This window comes from Ananas comosus, linkage group 4 (genome assembly GCF_001540865.1).
Source record: "Ananas comosus cultivar F153 linkage group 4, ASM154086v1, whole genome shotgun sequence".
NCBI classification, from domain to species: Eukaryota; Viridiplantae; Streptophyta; class Magnoliopsida; order Poales; family Bromeliaceae; genus Ananas; species Ananas comosus.
The window spans coordinates 318696-328939 of record NC_033624.1 but is presented as its reverse complement, the minus strand read 5'-3'; the positions used below and the strand labels follow the sequence as shown (position 1 = coordinate 328939).

Sequence of the window (10244 nt, the reverse complement as noted above, 5' to 3'; positions counted from 1 at the left end):
TATTACTTTTCTTAAAAGAAAGGGCAAGTTGTGGTTTTTAAGCACATGAGCTACAGTTAATTCATTGCATAGCTTTCAATCAAGGTGTGGTTTGTCTGAGAGTGGCTAGAGTACTAAAGGCAAAATGCACCTCCCATTGGCCCAGCATCATATAAAACAGATCGGAGAAAATTAACAAAAGGGTCCAATTAATATTAGTTTGATGGTTCATTCCAATGAATGAAACGAGAAGCATGCTACCTTTTTCTCAAAAAAAAAAAAAATTATTAGTTTGATGGGAGATAAGAGTATTATCTAGCTAGTGTAACTAGCAAGGGTTTTTTAGGTTGCTAATTAAGAGTACCCAGCGGTAATTAATCTGAAACAATTGCTTTAAAAGTGATTAATTATTCGACATGTGTAGCGGATAACATGATAATAAGAAGTAAAACACTATCGTCACCAACAACTCAGCAATATAAGTAATAATATGATAAATAAAACCTACTAAGAAACATAGTGGCCGGTGACCGACGATGAAAGCAAAACCCTTATAATATTATATCTTGAAATTAATATTGAGAGTTGACCTTGGGGACTTAAAAGTTAAGTTTGAGGCTTTCGTCCAGATAATAAATTTCATGATTTTTTTATATTTTTTATCTAGTGATTGAGTGAATTGTAAATGAATGGCCAAAAAATTAAAATCTCGTAGACAATAATAATATAATAATAAAATTTTTAATCAAAATTATTAATTTTATTTTAGATAGCATAAAATAATTTCAATCGAAATTTTATTTTATTGGAATATTTCTATGCTATTAAACTTACAAAAATTCATATCGACCATTAGAAATTACTAACAATTTTGAGTTATATATTTTGATCATTTAATAAATAATATCGAAAAATTATAAAATTTATTTTTATGTATTTTACATATAATTAAATTACTTTAACAAAATCGATCATCAATTTGGAAGTCACTTCATCTGAAAACAATTTAAAAGTTGAAAGCCTTGATATTCAGTTGAACTAAAGTATTAACTGATGAGTAGTTTTTTTTTGTTTTTTTTTTTTTTTGGATTTCGGGAGAGAGAATATTATAGTATATAGCATGGTACTATGCAATATTTTTTTAGAAATAAATTTAGCTAAAAATTAAATAATTAAGTTTTAAAATTGAAATTTCAGATTACAATAACGATCAAGCCTTTTGTCACTTAGGCTTGGATGGTCGGTATTGATGAGTAGGTTTAATTATTGCAATACAGAAGTTACGATTACATTGGACCTTAAGGATCTAATAATTAATTTCAGACTTTAATTGATACGTGCAAGTTCATTACCATTATACTATTAGCAAACTAATAATTAAGTTCAATTACCACGTATACTATTAGTGCGAACTATACATTCATCGCTTGCCCGGAGACACCGCGCATTACTCAAAATATATTTTTTTAGAGAAAGATAGCATACTATCACGTTCGTTTTATTTCATTTAGAAATAAACTTAGCTGAAAATGTGAATCAACTAGGATTCGAACTTGGTCTCGAATACCAACCATGAAACCTTTTGTCACTTACGCTAGGACGGTTGATGCATTACTCAAAATTTATAAATATATACCTTGGACTAGCATGTGAATAATGCTCCATTATTTACGCATGCCCTAAGTGACAAATATCGTAGCTAGCTTAACATTTGAATTTGTTTTGGAAAAAATCTATATCCTAGCTAAGTGTTGATAAACATGCATGCCAATTGGTCCCTGAATTGTGGGAATCAATTCATTTATAGCTTCATCTCCCCCCACCACACTTCTAAAGTTAATTTACTGACGTAGAACGTGTAATAACTTTGCAACGTACAAGATCCTATAATGTTGAGAGCGAGACACATCGTGTGTAAACTGTAAACCACTTTGGTTTCCCTCTCGTTGATGGCAATTCCATTTTACCTCTCACAAGTTAACTTAATTTAACGGCACAGTTGTAGCTTTCTCTCTCTCTCTTCAACGTGATGTGTATATATGACAAGAGAATATTATAAAGAAAAATTAAATATCATGTAAAAATCTAATATCAACTATTTAATGTGCTTATGAAGTAATTAATTACAATCGTGTTGCATACTTATCACGCGGACCACATCACAGACTATAGGAACATGGCCACCATGGAACTTCCGTTTGGTCAACCCTCAACGTCAACATGCTTCTCTTCGAATATGTCTTTAATTTGGGTCACCTGTTTAATAAAGAGCACCATGTGTTACACAGATAACACATTCTAAAAATAGTTAGGCTACGAATAAGCCACATTTTTTGTAATATAAAGTACTATAATCAAAAGGCTCGAATTTTCGCTAGACCTAAAATTAGGTAAGAGTTTCTAATTAAATACTCTATTTAACTATTAAAAAAGAACTATATTGAAACTAAGAAAAAATTCAAATACTACTCGCACTTTTTTATTTTAGTACCATATGGTTTTAAGTGTATCAATTTAGTATATATAGTTTTATTATTTCTCTTTTATCATTCCATCACTAAATTTTTCATTAAATTACTGACAAAGTTAAAATAAAAAGTCACTATAAGTGAATATTCGATAAAATCTAGCTAGGTTGGATATCTGAGTTTTTTATATATAATTAATTTACAATAATGTCAACTGAGAGCGACGAAAAGAGAAATGAGAGCTTGAGAAAAAAGATGAAATAAAATTACTGGATACTAAGTGCATACATTTTAAACAAAGAATATTTAAAAATAAAAAAAATATTAAACTATAGGGATGGATTTGAAGTTTGCCCTTTTAAAAAAATGAGCATTCATTGTTGGTGTGTAAATTCTACACCCGTCTATGAAAGTTATTTTTTATTCCCTATATATAAGTCTTATTATTATTATTATGATTTAACTAAAATAAAAAGTGAATTAGTAAAATTAATATTATATAATTCTTGTATAAATAGTTTATGAAGATATAGTTGATCCTTTTATTACTATAAATTAAGTATTTCTTAAAAATAGTGACGACTTATCTCCTAACATGCGTGCAGTCAAACCAACATGTGCGCATTTTTATTAGCAATTAAAATGCAATTATTTGTATGATATAAATGAATACTTGCGTTTCTCTAATATTTCTTGGCTAAAGGCGTTGCACAGCACGATTCTACACTTGCACGCATAGTCCGAACGCATTGCAATATGCGATTCGCGTCCTCCGATGGTTGCGTCCTAAATATATATCATCGATATATCAATAATGCAATAACAATTAACTACTATTATTAATTAATAATAGAAGGCGACCAAATAAAGCCGCGGAGTTATAAACATTTGAACTACAAATATCAATGATGAATCATGTAAACTAATACCTCGTGATTCTCGTAATTTCATGTAACATTTTTTTTATTTTATTTGTATATATTATTGCGGTCCATTATTCCTTAACTATTTGCTTTTGATTTCGTTATTTTGAAACTTTTGTTGAAAAAATCAGCAAATCTCTAATGGTTGAATGAAAAAGTTGTGTTTATGACATAGATATTATGGCAATTGATATTAGTTAGGCGTAGTAACGACATGAAAAGAATTGAATCATATATTACATCTTGAATCTTTAATTATATATTTAATAAGTAAAAAAGCGATTATAAATTTATATTTACTGTACTCATATTCCACACATATTCTCTTTAAACATTTTTTTATTGCTTATAGGTATATAATTAAACCATATCATATGTCATATCTTACGGATTTAATTGTATTCTATAGTCAGGAAAAATATATCTATTTTGCTAGTCAACAGATCATGATCAGTCTCATTACTTATATATAAAAAAAAGTGTAATTGATTGCACTTCTTTGGAGAATTCATATAAAACCAATAGAAAAAAAAAAATTTTGAACCTATAAAATATTATTCAATCTTACTTACCCAAATACGTTTTTCGAGCTTATAAAGAGCGTGGCAACTAAGCCATCGCATGTATTCTCTGTCAATCTCTCATTAATTTATATATATAATAAAACTATTATAATATTATATATTATATATATATATATATACATATAATATAATATATATATATATATATACTATAGTATATATAGATGTATATACCTCTACAGTTGGGCTTATATATGCACCGTACTTATATAGTATATATAAAAAGTTGCATCAAACTATGTATTTTGCTTATTAGATTAGTTCTCATGATTGCACATGTAAAAAATAATTTCACTTTTATACACACACCTATCAAATAGTAATCCAAGTTAAACTAACAAAATTAAATACTGTAAATTGTCTTCTTTTTTTTTCTTTTTTCTTTTTTTCTTTTTTTTTTTGTTTTGAGAGAGAGAGAGAGAGCGAGAATGGTAGCATGCATGATATCGCTTCTTTTATTTTATTTTTAAAAAAAAACTTAACTAAAAATATGAAACAACTAGGTTTCGAATTTAGGACCCCGAATATTGACCATCAAATCCTTAATTTGCCATTTGCACTGAGAACGATTAGTGAATATTGTATATATAATTGTCAATGCATAAATCCACATATTTTTAAATAGAAGAGCCAACATCAAAATAGGTGAGATATATTAAATTTGGTCTAGTGTACTAAATAAATACTTAATATATTTGTTCCGAGAATAATAATAATAAATGCTCCAGTCCATGAAGATATTATGGTATTTTAACTAAAAGTTATTAGGCAACGAATTTAATCAGTGAAATTATTGCACGTTTAATGAGGATTATTAGATAAACCATCAATATATTGAGAGAAAATATTATGTTTTTTTTTTTTTTTTGAGAAAAGGTAGCAAAGCTATCTGCTTCATCCATTAGGAGAGAAAATATTATGTTGATGGTATAAATATAAGGCTCATGTCTCACGTGAAAGAGCATCGATCGTGGCCGTACGCGGAGCCTTAGCTTGACGTGGCATGCTTAGATATTGACAGCTAGCAAACATGAATCACGCTGTTTGACCTTAATCACAACTTTCTTTTTTCACAAAAACAAATACAAAATGTATATTAAAAAAAGCATAACTACCACATGCATATTTCAGTTTCCTGCATCATTGATAGAAAATTTTGGTCATTTCACACAACCCTTCGTTCAAAACGTTTCACCCACCGCACGCGTACGGACCGATAATTAATTCCCCGGTTTCTAAGTTTCTTTTATTTCTTTTTGTCAAAAAAAGAAATTAATTAATTGCACCTATATAGATATATGTATACATTCAAAATGTCGATTTTTAAAATTTTTTATAAGTTGAAGTTTCATCATTCGACTTGTAGTTCCGAACAGAAAATTTTGAACTATATGTGGCTACTATAATTTTTTAAAAATTATAATCCTTTTTAATTTCGTACAAATTAATTGCATTAATCCAATATTTAGGGACGAATAAGATCTGCTTAACTATTAATTATAAGTTTAACTAGGATTCCAATCTAGAATTTAATTTGGGCATATCTAGCTGTTTGGTGGTTGGGGGATTCTGATTCCAATCCTACATTTCTGATTCCAATCCTACAGTTACAAAATATCGCCTACATTGAAGCTAAATATATTATTTTTTATTGGTGTTAATTAATAAATATTAAATGGGGTTCCCATCGTTGTAGCCTAAACAATGGATACTCGCAATCCACGCGTCATTTTTTATTTTATCAATCTAATAGTTACCATGAGCGCATTTGTCAAACTTAGGCAATCTCTTTCTCAGGTGACCCCACACCACAATTCCCACGCCATTGATTAGTTGCTTTTAAGTTGCTCTATAAAACGGGCTAGATCCCTTGGCTCTCCATGGTCTCTCAATATACGAGTATCTCGCTACTTTAATTCCTTGGTTCGATCTGGTTGAGCTCCTTGGACTGGTTTTTTACTGCTCGAGCCGGTTTCGCCAAGTTTGCTGCATCAAAGGTAAGGAAAAAAGTGATTCTGCTTTTCATTGGCTATTTTCTTATATTTTTTTGTATTTAAAAGAATAAATTAGACTATATATGTAATTGTATTACTCTCATTAATTTAAACAAAGCTATATGTAATTAATTGAATATGTGTTTGAATACATATTTTAGATTTTATATAATTGAGTATTGTTCCTGTTTACCCTCAAGAGCTCACTCACTAGATCATGTTTACACTGGATTTCACAATATATATGTATATAGATTAATTGACCAACGCAATAGTGAATATAGTAGTTACTCAGACATTTTTCTTATTGCTACCTTGTTTTTTAACAGTTTTATACCCACCTTTCCTAATACAAGCGCCATAGAGCATGATAGTTGATACGTATTAAAGGCCCCAAAAACCTAGTTGCTTTACATCTTCAACTTAGTTCATTTCTAAAATAAAATTCAAATTAACAAAGCAAATAGTATTTTGCCTTTCTCTTTTTTACAAAAAAGAAAAGAGTTTCATAGTACATGTCCACTTTCCTATCAATTTTCACTGTTGTCCATAGAAATAAAGGCTTGTCTTGGTCATTGGAAATATTATGGTTAGCTAATTAATGAAATAGATTTTTTCACATGGGCAACCCCTCTGAGAACTGAAAAGTGAAAACGATAACTTCAAAAGAAGCCCATATATGTACCTCAAATTACAATGGCCTCCGCTATTTAATTACTGCAGTGAAAACTCCAAAGCCACGCCCACCTGTGGTGTAGTTCATTTGAAGCTTACTGTTTTCTTGCTTAAACTTTAAAATATCGCACTTAATCTATATCTTGTCTTAATTACTTTTTCAGGATTTGCCATTAAAAAAGATGTATGGAAGTTATAGGATTATATGATGATAGTGTATATTATAATTTTATCATTTGCTAGCTGTTTATAACATATATATATATATTCACTAGTCTTTTTAAACAATGGGTCCGTGGTATAAACTATAAGAGATATATATAATAAAGTATAAATGATCCGTATCGTTGGCGAAGCTTTTTTAGGTTTTTCACTCTCTCTCTCTCTCTCTCTCTCTCTCTCAGGTTGGTTATTATTTCAAAACCCCTTCTGAGAATTGAACCAGTACTATTACAAATATTTTATCCACTTTTGTCAAATTTACTTATATGTTTATATTTCAATGAGGATTGTTCACAAATCACAAAGTTTAGTTCTAAATTTCACTTGCACGAATTTATAAAAAGCTTGTAAAATGATTTGTATGCACAATATTATTCGATATCACCCTCGTTAATGAAACAACTTTACTTGTTTGGTTATATATATATATATATATATATATATGGTTAATATTTCATGTTGCCCAATAAACACGAATATTTTATTCTTTTATCCCCATCCAAAAGTAATTTCCAAAGAGAAAGGAGATACAAGGATAATCCCATTAATAAATGTTACATTAACATCCACAAAAATGGACATTGGCTACCATTCGCGAAAGGGTCCATTCACTAGTCTAGATTGAACGGTTCTGATTCACGCGAAGCCACTTCATCACGTAACCGCGTTTTGCGCGCGGGCCGTTTCCATGCAAACCACGCAGATTCGGCCACGCCACCAATCCCAAATGAGTGGGGCCCACCCGTCGGCAGAGTGGGCCCCGCCGAGAGCACGTGCTACTGTCCTGTAGATGGGCCCCACGTCGTTCTCAATTATTTGAGTGCCACGCGAGCATCGAGGCGGACTCGTTATATTACCGTCCTTTCATTTCTGTCGCTTCGCGTAAATATTCTAAAGGCGCGGCGCTAGTGGAGGTGGGGGTAAAAATTTGATGGATACCATGTCCAAATTTTTTTTTTTTTTAAGGACAGTGTGGATGGGCGCCGCGTGGCACCCGAGCCACGCGGGCCACCGTCCCTACTGCTCTGCCTCTTGGGAGAGCAGCAGGTTTTTTTCGGTGCACCCGGTGCACCATTTTTTATTTTAAAATTTTAATTTTAATTTTAATTTTTAATTTAATATAATAGATATATATTTTATTATATTTAAAAATATATGTTAAAACTAATTTTAAAATCTTTAAAATCTAAATTATTATATATATATTTTTAAAATATCATAATATAAATATATAATTAAATTATAATAAAAAATAAAAAATAAAATTTTAAAATAAAACTAGTGCACCGGGTGCACCCAAAAAAATTCANTTTTCAATTTGAAGTTTTCTACATTTGAAAAAGTATAGGCTGAATCGTATCTGACGTGGTGCACCTGTCTAGGTCTAGGTCTTATTCGTTGTCACTTAGTGTCCCTTATGTGACGTTGTTTCCTGTGCCATACCAGTGGAGGGTATATATGAACCGTCGAATTCACGAGCAACAACCCAATAGTAGCGGGAGTAGATACGTTGGAATCTGATGGTACCCTCTTATTATAAAATACAATAATAATAACAACATACTCATGCATATATAATAATAATAACAATATACGTTGGAGTCTGATTTACTTTGTTAATTTAATTAACATTTGATCTACCTCCTCAAAGAAACCAAAAGAAAAAACACCATTAGTTCTATAGATTAATTAGTCCTTCAATTATATGGACCCTCTGTGGCTTAGCCGTGATTACACTACGTTACCACGCACGTTTGCGTTTCGTATAATTGGACATACTTGGTGTATGGAAATGCAAATCCAATAATTCCAAGGACTTGGAATTCTTTTTCTTTTTCCCTTCTCTTTCTGATACTACTATTTTCTGAGATTTTAGTTGGTTTAGAAAGAAGTGATGTGGTTGGTCCAAAATTGTCTGGTAGATATATGGTGAATTCTTTAAGCGCCAAGTTTTTCCAATCATATTTTATTTTGATTTATGCAGGAATTAAGTTAAAATTATTTTTAATTTCATTAAAAATATTTATAGTCTTGTTATTATTTAGCCATTAGCATAAATATATCTTTTATTCTATGAATTGGTACAGCGAAAAAGAGAGACCGTGCATCACATTTTGAGTGTTTTGATTTTTTTTTATTTTTTTTGAGAAAGATACCCTTTTATACTATTTTTTTACGGTAATATATAAAAATCTTGCTCTTTGTTTGTTTATATATCAACGTACATCAATGGCTGAATCATGCAGAGTATTTGTATGTTTTATTTTTTTTCTCTGTTTCTTAATTCACCTTTAGATTTTCGCATCCAATGAAATAAATTTTTTTAGCTTTTGTCATAACTTGGTTAATATCACATGAATTCTAATAGAATTTGGTGAAAATTTATTTTATGTACTTAATTAAATGTGATAAAGGCGTTTCTCTCGTGACTTGTCTAATTCTAGCCCGCATAATTCAACCTAAAAGTGCATTCATTTATAGACTATATATTTTGCTTGCTTCTTCCCCACCAATTTTCTTTTTTAAACATATTATTTTGTGTCCAAGGAAAAGTCCAACCTCTTCTTATCCTTGGAATTATGGAGAAATATATGGTTCATGTCAAATTTTTTACCTTAGCTAATTAGTACCCACCACTTGTTTTTATAATAACGAATATTTTTCCTTTTCAGTTAATCAACATCAGGACTTCTCTTCTGCCACGTAAATACCCAACTGCATGTGATTCCTTTGACTTTGTTTATTTTGTTTTATGGAAAATTGAAATGCAACAAATTTACCAGCGTTACTTCTTGTGTTTTACTAGCTATTTTTCTAATATTGCAATGCTCTGTGACCATTCACGAGAGAAGAGAAATTAGTGGCCGTATAACCTAGCTCCAATTAATATATGCCTTTTTTGGCATATATCCTCGAGAATAAGTTGTCATCATTTATCCATTATATATATATATACACGTATAATTTATGATATAAACGGAAACTAGGCAAGCTTTATATTTAAATGAGAATTAAGTCATTTTCAGAAATTTAAAAAAAAACGTGTTTGAGTTGTTAAAATAAAACAGTAGAAACAAGTGTAGTTATAAATTTAAAATACTTTACCTAGTTAATTAATATCAAAATATGAATTGAATAAAATTTAATAAGTTAATTAATTAATTATGCAAAACAACTTAATGGGGGTGGAACCGACTGTCCCTAGAGCAAGTGGCAAAGGGCTTGGTGGTTGGTATCTGAGGTTCCAAGTTCGAATCCTAGTTGATTCACATTTCCGGCTAAGTTTATTTCTAAATGAAATAAACGAAGCGGATAGCGTGCTATCTATCTCTCAAAAAACTTAATGGGGATGGAACAATTGTTTCCAACCCTTAATGTCCAAAAAAAATCCATTAAGGA

At 30.2% G+C, this 10244-nt stretch overlaps 1 long non-coding RNA gene across 1 annotated transcript; it reads left to right on the top strand.

The window, feature by feature from the left end:
- LOC109709199 lies at nucleotides 5834–9638 on the top strand. The gene is made up of 2 exons (XR_002215913.1): nucleotides 5834–5951; nucleotides 9518–9638. It is a non-coding gene; the product is annotated as an uncharacterized LOC109709199 (long non-coding RNA).